General features: G+C 43.3%; 1 protein-coding gene and 1 pseudogene across 8 annotated transcripts in view; one reads left to right on the forward strand and one right to left on the reverse strand.

Moving 5' to 3' along the window:
* The window catches only part of gab1 (GRB2-associated binding protein 1), a 231108-nt gene that overhangs the window by 50644 nt on the left and 158414 nt on the right, over positions 1–22050 (forward strand). The window lies entirely within an intron of this gene.
* LOC144679124 (COP9 signalosome complex subunit 8 pseudogene) lies at positions 4527–5185 on the reverse strand (annotated as a pseudogene).

Raw genomic sequence — 22050 nt, forward strand, 5'->3', positions numbered from 1 at the left:
ATTCTGAAATTGTTCTGTAAGTAAAAAAAATACCCTATTAACAGTTGCATTACTTAATGCTTTTCATACTGGACTTCCTGGGGGATATATAAAGATATGTTTTTTTAATTTATTAAGAGAGAATACTTTATGAAATTATAGTCCTCTTTTCCTTTGGTTGCTGATGGTGTTTCTCACAGAGAGTTCCCTGGAATGAGTCAGTGTTTGTTGGGGGTGCCCCACCCAGGAAAGGATTGCTTTACTTATAACATTAAAAACTAAATCTCCATGGAGACAGCCTTTATATCATTCCTAATTTCAGATGAGACATTAAACGGAGACCCCATCTGCTCTCTCAGGTGGGTGTAAAAGATCCCATGACCCTATTTCAAGGAAAACAGGGAAGCTCTTGTGCCCTGGTCAATATTAATGCTTTCAATACCACACAAACAGATGATATGATTATGTACCCCATTGCTGCATGTGGGGCCTTGTCTGCAAATTGACCACTTTTTTTCTTACAGTACAACAGTAACAACATTTCGGTAGTACATAATTTACTATGAAATGCTTTGGGATTTAGTAAGGTTCTGAAAGGTACTTTATAATTCCAAGTTTCTTCTTCACATCCATTCAACTCCTTGTGTAGGATAATGTTGCAATCTCCCACTATCAAGGTTCCACAAGTTGTCGCAGAACTAGGCTCAGGACATTGCTACCTTATATTGGTGCTTTGTTTTGGATCATGGGAAAATAGCATTTGTGTATTGGTTCCCAGAATTTGATCAGCTTAATTCGGTTCCCTTATCCCCACATCAGTATTGTAGACCCACAAAAAGATGGGCCTAGAATGCAGGATGAGAGAGACAGATCTAGCCGAGTAAATGTCGAGATTTGTTGCATAGACAACAATGCTCAGGTAACCCAAACATCAAAATTAAAATGGCTTTATTCCATTTTGCAAAGTTAAGATAATCTCCTTAATTGGACTGTTGCATTTATTTATGATAGCAAACAGAAGTTGAATCAATTAACATGTTGCTGTTCCAGTTTCCTGCTGCAAACCTGGTTAAAGCAATGATTATTCTATTAAGTAACTGCAGGTTGGTGGGTATCGCAGTGGATCTTCCCAGATGCCAGCCTCTCGTGAATCCTGAAGTTTACTTCAAAGTTATAGTCAGCTGCATGAAACCATTGTGTCAGGAGCTAGAATGGAACTTGCTGACACAAAGGCAGCCCTGTGTTGCAAAATGCTACAACAACTTCACACTCCTGCTGTCGCAACTGTCCAGCAAGAGAATGATAATTTTGCCAATAGATTTGCAAAACTCTGAATGTTTAGAATTAATTTAGAAAGTGGATGTCTGGTATAAACAAAGTACTTTAGTGACAGGCAATGGAAAGTTGGTGTATATTCAGCATTTTATCCCCTTTACCAGTTGTACACTTTGTTCTAGATTTTATGAGTTCATACTTTGGATAAATGCTATTTTGGATAACCCTAATCTGCATTTCTATTCATGCTGGATATGTGTGTTTGTACAGTGCACAAAATTTCACATCTGTTTGGCATTCCATAAACTGAAGGAAAATCTGGATGTAATTTGGTGGGAATTTGAATACAATTTTGGAATAGTTGCCAAAAGAAATCTGAGGAAAGCAGCCTAGTAAGGATGGCTAAGCAACTGTTGTTGTGCAATTGTAATCTATTAACTGGATTCTCATACAAAAAACTCAGATTTTTTAACCTTCCATTTAAAAACTCTTGTTACGGTGAGTTTGGCAACCTCTGCCTCTTGAAATCTTGCAAGCTTACCAAGTGTAAATGGATGTGGAAATAAACGTGTCAAGAAGACAGAATGTACCGTATATGGCAGCAGCAACCTACTGCTGAGTAGGCACTTCACTAGTCTACCTGTTGGTATTCAAGTAAAGTGACCAGTTGCCCTTTGATATACATTATCAACGTTGCCTGCTTCAATGGCCTACCCAGTATATTAATCCATTATTCTTACCTTTTGAGTGGGGTCCCGTTGCAGGTATTTTGGGGCTAATTTTCTACACTCAAAAGGTATTAAGTGGAGGTGATGGGCAGTTTAAATGCTATTGCATTTCACCGTGTTTCCTTAAAATGGGAAAGAAGCAATTCAGAAGCCTGTGTGTCAATTGGAAAACATATCTCAGGCTGAATTGAAAAATAATTGAATAATATTTTGTTGTGAGCTGAGAAATACAAGGTAGAAGCTGGGACACGAGCTGGCAGAGAGAATTTTCAAACAGGATGCTGTACTGGCTGTCAAGCTTTTTAGAGAAAAAGCTGCAGGATGTTTTGTGTAGGCTGAGGTCAAACGTGCTAAAGGAACAGTTAGAAGTCATAGTTTAAGTCACTAAGGACCCACTGGTGTGGGAAAGTGTGACATGTTCTTCATAAGTTATACATTTTGAAACACTTGGACTATGCAGTGATGCAGCACTTAAAAACAGATCAACTTAGGCTTCTGCACAGCATGGCACTACACACAAGACAGGAAAGACTGGAAATGTTGTAGAGACACAGCCACAATCCCATTGGTGGAATATATGAGAAGTAATAGTAGCAATAATAGTGTTTGTTTTTTTATTTGGGTCATGGGCTGTGGGCATTCCTGGCAAGGCCAGCATTTATTGCCTATCCCTAATTGCCCTTGGGATGTCTGATCTCATCTCACTAAGTATTTGCTTGATCTGCTTTTGGAGAGATTGAAACAGCACATGTGTGAAAGACACAACCTTCCAGTTCCAGTCACAAATGGGTATTATTATTACACCCCCTGGGTTATGCTATTGTATAAGCAGATGTAGAGCAGTGTGAGCCAAGTCCCACAAAAAGTGGCTCAGCCTACTTAGGAAAGTAACAGATGCCATTGAACATATCAAGAAAATATCTACCACAGAATTTGTCCCAAGTGGAAAGTTTGTCTCTATTTCCCCTTTCCCCTAACATCCTAATTTTTAACTTGTGTTCTCTAGTATTTGACTGTTTATTATAGTCAGCATTGTAGCTGGATTAATTTTGTCAATTACTCAAAACTTTGAAAGCTCTTTTTTTAAGGGCACCTTGAAATCTCTTATCCAGAAACAGCAAACTCAACTTCCTTAGCCTTTCCAATTACTCAAAATTCCTTACCCCTGAATCATATCAACTGCTTTACTCTGCATCCTTTTGAGGACAGTATCTTTCCTATGACCAACACCTCATTCAGCACTAATACAATTTCATTTGATTTGTACAGTACCCTCTCCTAAGGCATCCTATTTTAACTTCAGATACGAACTGTGTTGCAGTTTCCTATATTTGTTTGCCATTACTTCTATATTGCTTTCCTGATCACCACTAAATACTCTAAACCGCACTAGTAGTGCCATTTTGCATGGCATTGTTCTACTTGTTTGCAAAATGGCTTTGTTCAGAGCTGCAACCTGATCTTTGGCTTCAGGTGATTAACCATACAAACAGATAGCCATCTGTTCTCTGTGCATACCTGCTTAAAATCCCTAATGTCTTGCCTTAGTATTGTAGGTCTAGTGCACATGAAAATGTACTTATCCTGAAAGGTGCAGCTATACGCTGGAGTGCAAGTGTTATGGCTTCATTTTTGTTTGTTCATGGTCTGTGAGCATCACTGGCAAGACTAGCATTTACTGCCCATCCCTAATTGCCCTTGGGAAGGTGGTCGTGAGCTGCCTTCTGTAACCATTGCAGTCCATGTGCTGTAGATGCACCCGCAATGCTTTAAGGGAGAGGGTTCCAGGATGGGCCCAGAAACAGTGAAGGAATGGTGAAGCAGTTGTATAACTTTGAGGGGAGCTTGCAGGTGGTGGTGTTCCCATGCACCTGCTATCCTTGTCCTTCTAGGTGGCAGATTTAGGAGATGCTGTCATTCGGAGCCCTGGCTACTGCAGTGCAGTAGATGGTGCACGCTGCTGCCAATGTGCATTGGTGCTGGAAGGAGAAATTGTTTAAGGTGGTGAATGGGGTACCAGTCAAGCAGGTTGCTTTGCTTGGGATGGTGTCGAGCTTCGAGTGTTTTACAGGTTCGCTCATTAAGGCAAGTGGAGAGTGTTCCATCACACTCCTGACTTGTGCCTTGTAGATAATGGACAGACTTTTGGCACGTCAGAAGGTGAGCTACTCACCACAGAATTCCCAGCCTCTGCCCTGTTATAGCCACAGTATTTATTTATTTTTTAATATTAGATATCTCCTGGAGAGGGCTTTTAATTTAGTGACACTGATATTTGCAAGAACTTTCAAGAGCAAATTACTCAAGAATTACTCAAAACCTTGAAAGCTCTTTTTTTAAGGGCACCTTGAAATCTCTTATCCAGAAACAGCAAACTCAACTTCCTTAGCCTTTCCAATTACTCAAAATTCCTTACCCCTGAATCATATCAACTGCTTTACCCTGCATCCTTTTGAGGACAATATCTTTCCTATGACCAACACCTCATTCAGCACTAATACAATTTTATTTGAGTCTCTTAGTCAAGGTTAGTATACACAGAAATTCTGCTGGTCTCTGTCATTCTCAAGACAAGAAATTGACATGGCTGGGTTTCATGTCTCTCTCACTTGATAGTTGGAGTTTGTCAAATCTTGAGGAAGGCCACATTGTCAGCTAGTCTGGCCAACTGTTGTTCATTAGGAATCTGTGGTACTGGGGGAGGACCTGTCTTTTTGGGTACATTCGTGTAGATGGATCTGCCTGCTACCCTTGTTCTAATAGGGCTTTAACAGCATCTTCTACTGGAAATCCCACAAAGGCTGCGAGGTCATCACTAATCGAGGCATATGCTTGGGCACCAAGACCAAAGGCATGTCATCTTGTAGCATCTCTTACTTCCTCCATGATAGGCTGGATAGTTTCAGACCATTGATGAGAGCTAATCACCGTGTAAATTCCAGGAACGTCCCTTTTGCCAGATATGCTGTCTCACAGACCAAATTGCTTCCAGCTCAGAATTAGCAATTTTGATGGCTTGAGGTATTCTCTTTCAGAGGTACCATGCAGTATTCATGTCATTGTGTAGCAGATATAAAGCAAGCAGTTGACCATAAACTTGTGGTGTTGCTATTCCACCAGGAGCCTCCAGCTCTTGGATCTCTCAGTGCTCCAGCAGTTTGCTGAATCCCAGTGAGTTTTCCGCCATCACCGCCGTGGGCATCTTACCAACTTCTCCCCACCTCACTCCCCTCCTCCACAGTTTTTAATGGCTGGTCAAATTAAGTCTGTGATCAATGGTCACCCCCTAGGTTGTTGATGGTGATGGAATCAGTGGTGGGAATGCTGTTGAACATCAAGTGGAGATTATTAGATTCTCTTTTGGTTGGTGATGGTCATTGCCTGGCACTTGTGTGGAGCCTATGTTACTTGCCACTTGTCAGCTCAAGCTTGATTGGCTGCATGCAGCAAGACCTGGAAAACAATTACTGCTTCACTGTCTGAGGAGTTGTGAATGGTACTGAACATTATGCAATCATCAGCAAAAATCTCAACTCCTGACCATATGAGGGAAGGAAGGTCATTGATGAAGTAGCTAAAGATGGGTGAGACTAGGACACTACCCTGAGGAACTCCTGCAGTGATGTCCTGGGGTTAAGATGACTGGTCTCCAACAACCATAACTATTTTTCTTTGTGAGAGGTATGCCCCCAACCAGTGGGGAGTGTCCTCATGATTCCCATTGACTTCTATATTGCTAGGGCTCCTTGTCGCCACATTCAATCAAATGTTGCTTTCTTCTCAAGAGCGGTCATCTCACCTCACCTCTGAAATTCAACTCTCTGTCCATATACGGACCAAGGCTATGATGCAGTATGGAGCTGAGTGACCCTTGTGAAACCCAAATTGAGCGTTGTGTAAGTGCTGCTTGATGGCACTGTTGACTACACCTTCCATCACTCTGATGATTGGAATTAGACTGATTGAGGTTGCAATTGACTGGATTGAATTTGTCCTTGCTTTGTGGACAAGACATACCTGTGCAATTTTCCACAAAGTTGAGTAGAAACCATTGTTGTAGCTGTAGGTCAGTTGTGCATGCCTTATGGAAGGCTTGGGCTTGATGGGGCAAATGACCTTTCCTGATCTACACTTCCTTTAAAAATAAGATATCCCATCGGTCTTGCGCTATTTTGTGAATCTGCAAAATATTGAGCAATTTGTCAAATAAAAGCAACTGTATGGTACGATGTTTGGATGAGTATTTAAGGGAAGGATTCATGACACAGTGAGTTGATGGTAGACTTAAGGCTGGAATGTGTCATAATGTTGCTCAATGTACAAAATGTTGAATTTTTATTTTAAATTTATTCATAATCAGCATAAGTTTTTTGATTTAGAAAAGTCTACAAATATTTGTCTACACTTGGGTAGAAAGCTAAGCTGGCAACAGATTCAAATTTTGTGAATCCAACTTCTATGTAAAGTTAAATAATTATTTGGGAAGTTCTAAATTTTGTTGAAACTTTGAAACAAGTATGTTTTTAGCTGCACCTTCTATACCAGTCAAGTACTAGAAATTTAAACATAACGTTACCAAGAATTAAAAAGGTTTTATGTTCAGGGATTTAAAACTGATGATGTGGGGGATTTTATTTTAACATGGGGTGCAGAGGGTAAATAGGTATGAACTTTTTAATGCTTTACCCTATTCACCGTGTTTACCTGATGTACACCCCAGTGTTGCACAGTGTGACGAAAAGGCAACTGGAACTGAGCAGTGATGCTGGCGTCAAATGTTCCCCTTCCTGTTTAGGCCATTGCTTGCTTCAGTGCAGCTGCACCTTTGTTAGGCCAATTGTTTAAAAATAGAATTTTAAGTGCTGATGTGGATCTGGAAGGCATTTTAGAGTAAGTGAGCTCAGTCTTTAATTATCATTTAGTGCTTAAATGCTAAAGTAGTTTCAAAATCGGATGTGTATGAGATCCCAGTTCTGATATGTTTTTAAAGTTTGTGAATTTCTCATTGGCTCTGTTTAGTAATATACAGCTTTTCAAGTGTTGCACGTTTGAGACCTTTGCTCAGTCATGCCTGCTTACTGACTGAGAGCTGGTTGGTTAAAAGAGGCTTCTTTGGCTAAATTGTTATTACATTGTTTTTGGTAGGTGTGAACATAGCATAATTTGTGCTATTTTTGCCCTGTGCTGAGGCTGCAGAGTGAAGTGGTTGAATGAGAGTTTGAACCTGAGATGCTCTATGCTAATTATCGCCATGTAACGTTTGCATTCTGTTTTGTTTTCATTCCCTCAAAAATGTCCTCATGGCATCAAAATGAGAAGGAATTTTTTTTTATTTCTGCTCTCCTTTCCTCTCAGTATAGAGTGGGCAGATTATGATGTCACTCAGCTTGCAGCGCTGTTTTGACACCAGCGCTGCCGTTTTGGAGTTCAACACTCCAGCCAACCCTTAACTTCGCATAGCTGACCACGTTAAGCAGCAGGAAGAACACTCCCTGCCTTCCCAGCAGTTCAAAAGAAAGGGATCATCAACCACTTTATAGGTTAGTTGCTTGTTGATTTCTTGAGCCTGTTGCTACTATTCTACATGTATTTGGTTGCAAAGGTCTGCAGGGAGTGTGTGACAAGTGCTGAAGGGATTTTTGCTGATTTCAAAGCTTCCATACAAGCCAGTTGTTCCCAGACATTGGTGAACAACTGGGCCTTTCTCTTGGAATACAGCATGACTGGGAGTAAAATAGACTGACCATGTTCTGCGAAATATGGAATGGACTAGTGGGAATTGATAGAAACAAGTATCCAGTGCTCTCCAGCAATAACAAAACATGAGGTAGCCATCCACACAAGCTGCAAAGACCATATGTTTCCAAGGTAGTGTGTCAACCATCTTTCTTCCCGAGGGCAATTCTACAATAGAACAAGCTAACAAAGGAAATAGTCACAGCCCCGTCATTTGAAATCTGCAAGACCCATTTTTAGATTATTTCCATTTATAAGTTTCCATTATCAGACTACCATTTTAGCAGGACGCACCTGGTTTAGCTAGCTTTACCCATGTAAATATTGACAGAATATGGATATTAGTCTGTGATGCTGACACAACTAAAGCAGAATAAGAATGGCAGAGATGACACAAAGCAGGACAAGTTGATAGGAGTGGGAGCAGGGTTCTCAGTAGGAGGCCACATCGACCCAAGGTGTTCAGGGAGCAATTCTTCTACCTAAACCTCAGTAACAACCAATGTTTGAAACATCAGTGCTTCACTAAGGAGATACTGAAATCTGCAAACTGCTGCAGCAACAACTCCCAACCTCCAAGCAGGGCAAAGATTGTATTGCCTAAATTCAGAGGTTGTGAATGTGACTAAAACATTTACTAACAAAAGAAAAGAATAAGTACATACACAAGATTACAGTTACATAGTTACTTAATAATATAACAATTCCCAAAAATTCCTAGTGAACCAGATTCCCAACCACACACCCCTTTTAAGGCCAAAATAGATTTTAAATTTATAGAGACAATCCAGCAAGGTTACCATAAGCACCCACTCAACAGCGGAATTCCAAAGGCTTTTAACACAACTTTGGTTACAGGAACAGCAGACTTCAGCAAAGTGGCTAGAGGCTTTTCCCCAAGTCTGTTTCACACGGTGTACCTTTCAGATCTTACACGACCATGCAACACAGCCTTTCGTCCTTCTTTAAATATATTTCTTCATCTTTTTAATCTGTAAATCCCATTGCACCCACATGTCTTTGGAATTTACTTTTCCCATAATATAGAAATCTTTTATAAAAATCAACGTAATAGCCTGCCTTTTTTATCTTATTAGTTGTAAGCATCTTACCATGTCTCTTTGAAAACCAAAACACCTCTCCACTTATCTTAAAATGCAAATTTCATTCACACTCTATCTGCTGAGACTTTACCCTAGTTCACTCTTTAGCATTTCACATGCCCTTTTACACCTAACTCTTTTGATAATTTCAACCTTGTGGTCTATCCGTCTCTAATTCAATTAAATCAGCCACACAGACAGAACCATCCACACACACACACACACATATCCCCCACTAATATTATGAAAAACGTGATAATTTTGTGACATGATGCAGGCTGTGAGATGTGGGTCTGAGGCTTGCAACAGAGCCAAGTGTGTATGAGGATGAGGTGAAGCATATGCAAGTTAAATTTGAATCTTAGTTGATAGAGATTGTTGTAAAGTGACTGGGAGTGTGGTGATTTAAGTAAGCAATGGCTGAGTTAAGCAGTGCAGTAGGTCAGATGTGACATTTGAAAATGCATTCACTCACCTTGATCACTTCTATGAGATCATTTTATAAGGAAGTAAAATGCACTGATTATTCATCACTTTTTAGACATTTTTACAGAGAGCAAAATAAATGATTGGGGTGTACACATTAGAAGCTGAAACATCATAACACTTTAACAAATAATATTATTTTAAAGCTTGGAATTTTTGTCTGGATGAAAAGATTTGACATTATAAATATATGACCTGCTCTCCAGGGCCAAAGAAGTTCTTTAGCAGTAGTCACAACATAGTACACTGTTTAACGAGGTGTAACTTTTTAAAATTCTTTTAATAGTGATATTACAGTGTAAAAGTGGAAATTCTTGTCAGCTCAATGATTTCTAATTGATTGCAACCCTAATCCACTCCCCATGGGTAGGTGGTATTGTCACTGGACTAGTATTCCAGGGACCCAGGGTAATGCTCTGGGGACCTGGGTTCAGATTCCACCACAGCAGATGGTGAAGATTGAATTCAATAATAATCAATCTGGGTCTCAGCTACACACCCTCTGGGAATGTGTAGTATTACTAATAGCAGCTTCTGGATTTCCATGTTTAACATACACATGTCCAGACACTAGAAGGTGTGGCAGAGGCCAGAATTGTGGGAGCGCAGATATCTTGGAGGGTTGTGGGGCCATATGGAGGGTTTTGACAACAAAGATAAAAATTTTCAAGTTTTACCCATAGCTTGTGTTCCAGTCTTTTCTGATGAAGTAAATGAATTTGCCCATCAGCTAATTGTTAACCTTTGAGGAGAATGTGTTGACCAAGTGGCAAAAGCCAACGCAGGAAAACTCTATTCACGTTAAAATGAGTTGATCCGTCTTGAAAATGTTGACCACTTTTGTACATGGAAGGTTGGTGTCATGATTTTAATTTTAATTCCTATTGTTTATGCTCAAGATAGTGTTGTGACTGAATGACTGACACAGTGCCATTTAAGTTCTGTCATAATATAGTGCCATGAAATGATATGCTTCTGATTTAGTTGGCTGACTATCTATTGCAAAATTGATTTTAAATTTAGTAATTTTGGCCATGCTTATGAGCATGCTGTGCTGCAAGTGACTCATGGTGATATAACCTAATTTTTCTATGAACTTTAGTCATTACTGATCCGGAGGTGCCTCAGAGTCTGTAATGAAATTGTGAGAGAAAAGGTAACCTTCAAGCCTATGGTGTGATTGATCTGACTAACCTCAGTTGTTTGCCTGCTTTTTGGTGGAGAGAGGCTTCTTTGACCTTAATGAGCATTCTGATGCACAGCTCTTCCATGCTGTCTATTGTTTTATCGTAACATTCTTCACACATTTGGACTTCCATTCAATTGTGTCCACACAACAATGGATGACAGGATGTTTGGAAGTGTTTTTGACCCATGGCTGTATTTTGCTGCTGCAGTAAGAGCTGTTCTATTTTCAGTCAGTGGGTCTGAGCATACATTTTGACTATTAGATCGTGCACTCAATTGCTTGAGTTTGGAAGATTATCTGAAGTTCTTGGCACTATTTTTCACGTATCGGGCTTACCGTATTATTGGCATGATGTAGTGATCGCTGATCCCCAGGCGATCTACTCTCGATCATCAGGAAAATAATGGAAGGGGTCATCAGCAGTGCTATCAAGCAGCACTTACTTAGCAATAACCTGCTCACTGACGCCCATTTTGGGTTACACCAGGGCCACTCAGCTCCTGACCTCATTACAGCCTTGGTTCAAACATGGACAAAAGAGCTGAACTGGTGAGGTGAGAGGGAGTGCCCTTGACATCAAGGCCGCATTTGACTGACTGTGGCATCAAGGAGCCCTAGCAAAACTGGAGTCAATAGGAATCAGGGAAAACTCTCCACTGGTTGGAGTCATACTTAGCACAAAGGAAGATGGCTGTGGTTGTTGGAGGTCAGTCATCTCAGTTCCAGGACACGACTGCAGGAGTTCCCCAGGGTAGTGTCGTTGGCCCAACCATCTTCAGCTGCTTCATCAATGACCTTCTTTCCATCATAAGGTCAGAAGTGGGGAATGTTCATTGTGCAATCATCAATGTTCAACACCACGCCTGATGCCTCAGATACTGAAGCAGTCCATGTCCAAATGCAGCAAGACCTGGATAATATCCAGGCTTGGGCTGACAAATTTGTCACACCACACAAGTGCTAAGCAATGACCATCTCCAACAAAAGAGAATCTAATCATCGCCACTTGACATTCAGTGATATTACCATTGCTGAATCCCCCACTATCAACATCCTGGGGGGCGGGGGGGTTACCATTGACCAGAAACTGCACTGGACTAGCCATATAAATATGGTGGCTACAAGAGCAGGTCAGAGGCTAGGAATCCTGCGACAAGTAACTCACCTCCTGATTCCCCAAAGCCTGTCTACCATCTACAAGGCACAAGCCAGGAGTGTGATGGAATATTCCCCACTTGCCTGGATGAGTGCAGTTCCCACAACACTCAAGAAGCTTGATACTGTTCAGGACAAAGTAGCCCGCTTGATTGGCACCACATCCACAAACATTCTCTCCCTCCACCACTGACACACGGTAGCAACAGTGTGTACCATCTACAAGATGCACTGCAGAAATTCACCAAGGCTCCTTCGACAGCACCTTCCAAACCCAGGACCACTACCACTTAAGAGGACAAGGACAGCAGATAGATGGGAATACCACCACTTGGAAGTTCCCCTTCAAGTCACTCACCATCCTGACTTGGAAATATATCGCTGTTCCTTCACTGTCGCAGGGTCAAAATCCTGGAACTGCCTTCCTAACAGCACTTTGGGTGTACCTACACCACATGGACTCCAGCGGTTCAAGAAGGCAGCTCACCACCATCTTCTCGAGGGCAACTAGGGACGGGCAATAAATGCTGGCCGAGCCAGCAAAGTCCATATCCCGTGAATGAATAAAAACAAAAAGATTAGTGTAGCATTAAGAGTGATCTTTGGAAACCGTTCACAGCTACGTTTTCCTCCTGCACCTTCCCCAATCACCCCAAACCCAAACATCCGAATTCCATCAGTAACATATTACTGGTCCCTGTAATATTAAATGCGTGACAGTTTAAAGAGTTATCCTTAATTTATGAATACCAAAAGTCATAGCATTGGAAGCTCCAAGCCTTCTGTAGGACGAGATGAAAATGTTGGAGCAAGTTATAAGGGATTTTCTTTTTTTGAAAAATAAAACATTTATGCACAGCTGCAAAAGTCCACTTGCACACTAATACATAGTTAATTTTACAGCATAATTTTAATAAGTATTTTTTAACACCATGTATATTCTGCCCATGTGATTCTATTATAATTTAAATGGTAATCTGAGCCTATTCTGACGTCTAATACACTTTGTGATGCAGCTGCTCCCTACACTTTAAAAAATACTACGACTTTGTGCATAGGTAATGGTCAGTGGCATCAACTGAACATTAGTAAATAGGTGTTCTCTACCATTTTCTTAAGATGAGTTTTATATTCTCCCCTGGCTGTAAGAGAGTAACTGAAAAGTGTGTTACGTTTCAAGTTTCAACAATAGAGCAGAATTTGGGATCCATGTAGACCAAGATTCTGCATCACCCATTTAATTCTTTCACTCGTAGATGGTTCTATTTCGCCTTTATACACAGCTGAAGTTAAGGTGTGACTTCAATTACAGTCACAATGTCCATGAGGTACAGAGAGTTGCATCAAAGTTGCAGAAGTGCTGAATCCGACTTGTTGTGCATACTGATCAGTCTCTGAAGCTTTGGGACCAGTAGAAGATGGGAAGAGCCAGCAGAAAACTAGGTCTCTGCTGCTGCTACACTTAAAGCAAAGTGCATTGATTTTTCAATTATGCTGCTGGGTAAGCAGGATCTTCTAGGAGCTAATGGTGCTAATGTATACTGTGTCCTTTGGTCAGACTGCAGTGTATTTATGCAGGTGATTCCCTGCCTCCAACATCCTGCACTGTTTAAAATATGCTGGCTTTCAATGCTAGGTCAAAAAACTTAATGTTCTGAGTGTGAAAGCCACATATTTACACATAATTGGATAACATCTAAATATAGGGCTGTCTATGTCAATATCTTGCTTTAAATAAATGGTGATTCTAAAATCTATATATAGCATAGTTTTAAAGTTATCAAAGAAACAAATATCCTGCGTAGAATTTCTTAAACTTGGGGTTTCCTCTTGTTAAACACTTAAGCTTTAATCTAACAGCAAAAGATGAAAAGGAGGGTTTTCTTCTGAGATGACAATCTTTTCTAATCAACCTGGGAATATCAGAGTAGGGTAATGGAGCATTTTAAACTTAAGCCAGCTGCTGAGCAGACAACATTGCTGTATGTGGAGGCAGTTTTTCTGTCCACTAAGAATGTTAAGACAGCTCAAACTGAAGAGAGCTTTATAGTGTTCAAAGAGAGAGAGAGAGAAAAGTTTTTTTATTCATTGATGGGATGTGGGCGTCACTGGCTAGGCCAGAAAATGGTGGTGAGCTGCCTTCTTGAACTGCTGCAGTTCATGTGATGTAGCTACATCCACAGTGCTGTTATGGAGTCTTTCATTCTGTAAACGAGTTAGCTTAAACCATGGTCCAAGAGTTGAAAGCTTGGGGTGCTCATTTACCCTACCTTTCAGCTGCCACCAGGCAGGGTTCTAACAAAACACTGAATTGCAATTTAACTTTCTGCTTGTAATAAACCCCTTTACCCAACGTTTTCTCAGACATGGTTCCTAGTGACGCAAAAATAAACTAAAATGTTTAATTAAATAATGTGGTTTAAAATTCCTCCATGCATTACTTTTACTGTGGAAAGAGTCATGTACCCATTCATCTTTGCTTGTGAGGTACATTTAAGGCATTTGAATCATTCAAGATTGTAGAAGATACTGGAGTGCAGGAGTCAGCTGTTGTCTTCAGTTACTAGTTGGATAATTCACAATCCTTGGCTGAGAAACTCCATTTGGTTAACTAGATATAATAATGTATTGATTTAAATTCAGCTTTTCACTAGGAAGATATATTGGACCATTTTAATCATTTTGTGTATCCAAATATTTGAATACATCACTTGCATAATTGATAGAATAGTTAGACAACAAGTTGGCAGCCGCAGCACTAAAATGTTCAGTATCAATCAATACCAATTATGGCTAAAGATTATAGCTCAGCCATTAATCTCCTGATTTCCAGTCTTCCAATCTGTACTGACAATATAGCATGCAAAAACAAAGCTTTCCAAATCATAAGTTTGCACATTGACCAAGAAATTGGCAACACCTTCAAAAGGCCAACAATTCCCATACAGGTTGTGACTTTAAACCTATGACATAGACAAACAAGGGACTACAATACAAGTGCACTGGGCAGTGATTTGTAACAAAGCTGTAGGTGTACTCCAATATTTTTTTTATATTGGAGGGAAAAAGCAAAAGGATAAGAAGAGGAATAGAAGACACACGATAGATTATTTTTGATGGGGAGGAACTGCATGTTACCTCAGAAGAATTTTTTTTCCACTTGGTATATTTTGGATCGTACAACAATTATCAGCATTACAATTTGTAAATCTAAGAATAAAGTAATATTTACTCACACAAATACAAAAGCAAATTACTGAGCATGCCAGAAGTACTCAGCAGATCAGATAGCACCTGACAAAAGGCTATTGATCTGAAATGTTAGGCCTAATTTTAATTCTGTGCAAATGGATGGATTTTGAGTGAATTCAAATCCCACCTGTTAACCCCATTTCTCTCTCCACAGCTGCTGCCTGGCCTGCTGGTTATTTCTAGCATATTCTGTTTCTACATGCTATTTGCTAATAGCTATTGAAAAATATTTTCTATATGCATTTGAGGAATTAGCTATTTTCCTCGATATATTTTTGCCTAGTAGTAATCCTATGCGAATAAAATGTTAGTTTTCCTAAAACAAATGCATAGAAGCTAATAGATTTCAATTCTCATTGCATGGAGCTGCAGGCAGCAATTTAGAATTGTACTCTAATAACAGAATTTATCCAAAGTGGTGGTACATTTTTAGAGGGCTCATAATTTTTTAAATGATAATAACACACTCATTCTGATGGTTTCAGTTTGAAGGACCTGTCCTGTCCCTTTGTTCATTGCGGCACTTTCCTTCTATAACTCCACTAGTTAATGGTGGTACATTTTTTCTGTACCTTCCTCGGTAAATGTTGCTACTCTCCTCTTCTTACTCGTCCACCACTATCACAAATGCCATCCATCCCTTAGCATTTCTCTCCATTCCTAGAGTTTCTTTCTCTCCTTCCTTCCCTATCTCTGTCTCAGGCTCTCTTTTTGTCTCTTTCTCATCTTTCTCCCCGTCCCTCCTTTCTCTCTGTCTTTGTCTCTCTCTCTGTCTTTCTCTTTCTCTCTCTCTGTCACCCCCTTTCTTTCCCTGCTGTGTCTCTGCTGCTCCCTCTCCCTCTCCCTCTCTCTCTCTCTCTCTCGGTCTCTGCCTCTCTTCTCCTCCCTCCCTCTCTCTCGATCTATGCCCCTCTCTCTCGATCTCTGCCCCTCTCTCTCGATCTCTGCCCCTCCCTCTCTCTCTCTCGGTCTCTGCCCCTCCCTCTCTCTCTCTCTTGGTCTCTGCCCCTCCCTCCCTCTCTCTCGGTCTCTGTCCCTCTCTCTCTCTCTCTCTCTCTCTCGGTCTCTGCCCCTCTCAGTCTCTGCCTCTCTCTCTCTCTCTCTCTCTCTCTCTCTCTCTCTCTCTCTCTCTCGGTCTCTGCCCCTCTCTCGGTCTCTGTCTCTGCCCCTCTCTCCCTCTCTCTCGGTCTCTGCCCCTCTCTCCCTCTCTCTTGGTCTCTGCCCCTCTCTCCCTCTCTCTCGGTCTCTGCCCCTCTCTCCCTCTCTCTCGGTCTCTGCCCCTCTCTCCCTCCCTCTCGGTCTCTGCCCCTCTCTCCCTCCCTCTCGGTCTCTGCCCCTCCCTCTCTCTCTCTCTCGGTCTCTGCCCCTCCCTCTCTCTCTCTCGGTCTCTGCCCCTCCCTCTCTCTCTCTCGGTCTCTGCCCCTCCCTCTCTCTCTCTCGGTCTCTGCCCCTCCCTCTCTCTCTCTCGGTCTCTGCCCCTCCCTCTCTCTCTCTCGGTCTCTGCCCCTCCCTCTCTATCTCTCGGTCTCTGCCCCTCCCTCTCTCTCTCTCTCGGTCTCTGCCCCTCCCTCTCTCTCTCTCGGTCTCTGCCCCTCTCTCCCTCCCTCTCGGTCTCTGCCCCTCCCTCTCTCTCTCTCGGTCTCTGCCCCTCCCTCTCTCTCTCTCGGTCTCTGCTCCTCCCTCTCTCTCTCTCGGTCTCTGCCCCTCCCTCTCTCTCTCTCTCGGTCTCTGCCCCTCCCCCTCTCTCTCTCGGTCTCTGCCCCTCCCTCTCTCTCTCTCGGTCTCTGCCCCTCCCTCTCTCTCTCTCTCGGTCTCTGCCCCTCCCTCTCTCTCTCTCTCGGTCTCTGCCCCTCCCTCTCTCTCTCTCTCGGTCTCTGCCCCTCCCTCTCTCTCTCTCGGTCTCTGCCCCTCCCTCTCTCTCTCTCGGTCTCTGCCCCTCTCTCTCTTTCTCTCGGTCTCTGCCCCTCTCTCTCTTTCTCTCTCTCGGTCTCTGCACCTCTCTCTCTTTCTCTCTCTCGGTCTCTGCACCTCTCTTTCTTTCTCTCTCTCGGTCTCTGCACCTCTCTCTCTTTCTCTCTCTCGGTCTCTGCACCTCTCTCTCTTTCTTTCTCTCGGTCTCTGCACCTCTCTCTCTTTCTCTCTCTCGGTCTCTGCCCCTCTCTCTCTTTCTCTCTCTCGGTCTCTGCACCTCTCTCTCTTTCTCTCTCTCGGTCTCTGCACCTCTCTCTATTTCTCTCTCTCGGTCTCTGCACCTCTCTCTCTTTCTCTCTCTCGGTCTCTGCACCTCTCTCTCTTTCTCTCTCTCGGCCTCTGCCCCTCTCTCTCGGCCTCTGCACCTCTCTCTCTCTCTCTCGGTCTCTGCACCTCTCTCTCTTTCTCTCTCTCGGCCTCTGCCCCTCTGCTCTCGCTCGGCCTCTGCCCCTCTGCTCTCGCTCGGCCTCTGCCCCTCTGCTCTCGCTCGGCCTCTGCCCCTCTGCTCTCTCTCGGTCTCTGCACCTCTCTCTCTTTCTCTCTCTCGGTCTCTGCACCTCTCTCTATTTCTCTCTCTCGGTCTCTGCACCTCTCTCTCTTTCTCTCTCTCGGTCTCTGCACCTCTCTCTCTTTCTCTCTCTCGGACTCTGCCCCTCTCTCTCGGCCTCTGCACCTCTCTCTCTTTCTCTCTCTCGGCCTCTGCACCTCTCTCTCTTTCTCTCTCTCGGCCTCTGCACCTCTCTCTCTTTCTCTCTCTCGGCCTCTGCCCCTCTCTCTCTTTCTCTCTCTCGGCCTCTGCCCCTCTCTCTCTTTCTCTCTCTCGGCCTCTGCCCCTCTCTCTCTCTTTCTCTCTCTCGGCCTCTGCCCCTCTCTCTCTCTCTCTCGGCCTCTGCCCCTCTCTCTCTTTCTCTCTCTCGGCCTCTGCCCCTCTGCTCTCGCTCGGCCTCTGCCCCTCTGCTCTCGCTCGGCCTCTGCCCCTCTGCTCTCTCTCGGCCTCTGCCCCTCTGCTCTCGCTCGGCCTCTGCCCCTCTGCTCTCGCTCGGCCTCTGCCCCTCTGCTCTCGCTCGGCCTCTGCCCCTCTCTGTCCCACCTCCCCACCCCCATGCTAGTGTTGCTCTTCCTTTTTTGTGCCACTTTGAAACTCCTATCTTTTTGTGTAGATTTGAGTTTGATGCCATTGTATACATGGTGGGAATTGATGATGTTTTGGCAATGCGCATGATGCCCTGACCGTCAAAAACATGATGGGCGGAATTTTCCATTCTGGAGACTAAGTCCAATAGTGGGCGGGAAAGACGGCCTGATTCCCGCTGGGCCATGGGGCGGGGTGAACATGCCTGATCTTCCGATTTTCAGCTCATTAATTATGCATCTGTGAGGAGCTTGGCAAATCTCGTGGCAGGGCAGGCAGGAAATTGTCTGCCTCGCTATTACTTCATGGGGTTGAAGGTCCTGACACCATACTTAAAAGATATCCCCAAACTTATTCACTTATTGCAGACCAGGAGCTCTGCATTGCTCTTCCAGAGTCCTTGCGGCCACAGGTTATTCTGGAGAAACTCTTAGATATGAGCAATTACATCCAGGGACGTAACTAAGGCGCCTCCAGCATTGCCTTTCACTCACCCCTAGATAAAAGCACCGCCGGCGATACACCCATGGTTGGGCCAATACTCGCTGTTGCAGTGGTCCTCCTTTACTCAAAAAGAGAGGGCGACAGAAAGCAGGAAGCTACAGGCCAGTTAGCTTAATATCTGTCACAGGTCAAAGGTTAGAAGCTATTATTAAAGATGTTAAAGCAGGGCATTTGGATAAATTCAAGCTAACCGGGAAGAGTCAACATGATTTTGTGAAAAGGGAATTATGCTTAACCAATTTATTGGAGTTCTTTGAAGAAATAACTTGTTGTGGATAAAGGAGAATTGGTGGATGTACTGTACCTAAATTTCCAGAAGGCATTCGATAAGGTGCCACATCAAAGGTCATTGCCAAAAATGAAAGTTCATGGTGTAGAGGGTGACCTCTACACAGGGGCATGGATAGAAGATTGGCTGGCCAACAGGAAGCAGTAGGTATACATGGGTCATTTTCTGGTTGGCAATATGTAATGAGAGGTGTGCCACAGGAACCAATGCTGGGGCCTCAACTTTTTACAATTTATATAAATGACTTGGATAAAGGCACCGAAGGTATGGATGCTAAATTTGCTGATGATGCAAAGATAGGTAGGAAAGAAAGTTGTGAAGAGGACATAAGGAAGCTACAAAGGGATATAGGTAGGTTAAGTGAGTGGGCAAAGATCTGGCAAATGGAGTATAATGTGAGAAAAAGTAAAATTGTCTATTTTGGCAGGAAGAATAAAAATGCATATTATTTAAATGGTGAGAGATTGCAAAGCTTTGAGATGAAGAGCGATCTGAGTGTCCTAGTGCATCAATTGCAAAAGGTTAGTATACAGCTACAGCAAGTAATTAGGAAAGCTAATAGAATGCTATCGTTTGTGAGGGGAATTGAATACACAAGTAGAAGGGTTATGCTTCAGTGATACAGGGCATTGGTGCGACCACATCTGGAGTATTGTGTACAGTGTTAGTCTCCTTATTTAAGGATGTGAATGCGTTTGGAGAAAATTCACTAGACTAATACCTGGAATAGGAGGGTTGTCTTATGAGGAAAAGTTGGATAGGCTAGGCTTGTGTCCGCTGGAGTTTAGAAAAGTAAGAGGTGACTTGATTGAAACATTTAAGATCCTGATGGGTCTTGACAGTGTGAATGTAGAAAGGATATTTCTTCATGTGGGAGGATCTAGAACTAGGGGCCACTGTTTAAAAATAAGGGGTCACCCATTTAAGACAGATGAGGAGAAATTTTTTCTCTCGAAGGGCAGCGAGTCTTTAGAACTCTCTTCCTCAAAAGGCTTTGGAAGTAGAGTCTTTGAATATTTTTAAGGCAGAGCTAGATAGATTTTTGATAAGCAAGGGGTGAAAAGTTATCGGGGCAGGTTGTAATGTGTCATTGAGGTTACAATCAGATTAGCCATGATCTTATCGAATGGCGGAGCAGGCCCAAGGGCACCAGTGGCCTATTTCTGCCCCTAGTTTGTATGGTCCATGTTCACTAGCCTCTTGAATTTATAAAGGCCCTGCTGCCTCTTGCTACTCAGGCCCTTGCTTCTCAAGGCCCAGTGCCAAAGAGTGACGGGCCCTTCTGCTCATCTGGATGAGAGCCATTGCCAAGACAGCGTTGTCTGCAGCCTACATCATCGATGCCTCAGTGGATGTGTGAGCGAATTGAAGTGATACATTTAGTGAGCATGTCTTTTACAGGTTTCCCGCCATCTCAAAGCCAGCAGGCGAGTGCTAAGCCTTTCATCTGGCCTCCGTCTAGACATGGCATGCCCACCCCAGGTCGAGGACATCCTGGAGAACCAGAGATTGGGCGTTCCTCCTCTTCATACATGAATACATATGGAGACATTGCTCTTTGACCAGGGTGATGAAGAAGCCTCAAGCGTACACTTTTCTGCTTGTTACCACTACTCTCGAGGCTCTTATAGAGAGAGCATTTCCTTAGCACAGAAAGAATAACCACATCATCCTTCGTCAGCCATGACCGTTCACCCAGAATGATGGAGGTTTGGAGTTGCGAGTTGGTTGCTCTCCACCCGCCCTGCCCCTTGGAGGCATTGCCCCTCCCTTCATCTCTGCCTCTGACTGCAGCTGATGGCAAATGGCACGGGAAGAACGGCAGCTCCACACATTGCATGGATCTCAATGTAATGAGACCCATGAGTTGGGAACAAACCTGCTGCCGTGTGGCCTGCTTCATCGAAAGGAGAACACAACTGAGCATCTTTGACAACCAGTTGCCTCATAATTATTAGGATGCCTCTTTAGTCAGCCCCTTGTAGTGCCCTTGAACTCCAACCACCTGAAAATACCCTCCTCCCACCTCAGGGGATCTCAGTGACTGATTGATTGATTGATTAACTGTATGGTTAAGGCCAATTTGGGAAAATGGTGCACGTCACCGTTCAAAGTTGCTTCACAACCTTCTACCCTCTCCCTGTCACCTGCCAACTTAACACCTACCACCATAGGTCCATCCAATATCACCATTCCTCTCCCCTATGTCGCCCTTGAACCTTCCCACCCCCATTTCCCTGGACCCTATCACAATCCACCTCCACATACCTTTCCTCCCCGCAGAGCCGAAACTCACTACCGTCACCATGCCCACCCTGACCCTGTCCCTCCTGTTAACCGAGCCATCTGTCTTGCCCCCCCACCCCCTCTTGTGACCCACCCGATGAAACCTTCACCTACCAGACTGTCACCCTGGACCTGCCACCCTACCGCATCCCACTAGCCCCTCTGACTGTGACCATTCCATCCTATGACCAGTACCCTGAGCTCTCCCCCCAGGACCCCACCGTTCACCCCCAAACATTTCTCCCCCGTAAGCCTGCCTCCATTGTCCAGCCTTGACGTAGCGTTTGCTGACGGCACTTGGGTGAAGTTACGCAAGGTCCCTGAGAAGAAGGCAGCAACATCTGTGGACTTCAAAGTCATTGATGAAGTGAAGCTTGCTAGGTGCACGCCACTTATATACAGTCAGGAAGCAGACCATTTTAAATTCTTGCTGGTGGGGCACTTAATTTGGCATTGGAACGTAATTCTGGCGAGCTGGCTTTTTAATGAGCATTCATGGTTCATGGTTTAATGAGCAAATATGGTTCCTGACATTGATCAGTGGGAAACCAGACCTGCCTTTAACCTGCCATCAAAATCGGGGAACAAAATTCCAAACTAATTTCCTGCCAGTGGGAAACTGACTTTTTCCATCACACCAAACTTCATGCCCCTGCTCACCACGATTCCTGCTGCTGGCGGGAGTGGAAAATTTCCCCCAATGATAGGGATTTTATCAACGCGACAAAATACTTTTATTTAAATAAAAGTAAACTTTCAGTAATAATGAATGATACATCTATATCTTTTCCTGTGCTTAGCTCAAATCAAAGTGACACAACTTTGATTCTTTTAGGAGAATGTTCAATTTAAATAAAAGGTTGTTTTAAAAAAAATTGTGTGACCCAGCAGAAGTTGAATCTATAATGTGTCAGGACAGTGGATTACAGCCCCAAATTACTTATGGGCATATTGCACTTTTAAGG

The sequence above is a fragment of the Cetorhinus maximus genome, chromosome 1, assembly GCF_964194155.1.
Source record: "Cetorhinus maximus chromosome 1, sCetMax3.hap1.1, whole genome shotgun sequence".
Classification (NCBI taxonomy): domain Eukaryota; kingdom Metazoa; phylum Chordata; class Chondrichthyes; order Lamniformes; family Cetorhinidae; genus Cetorhinus; species Cetorhinus maximus.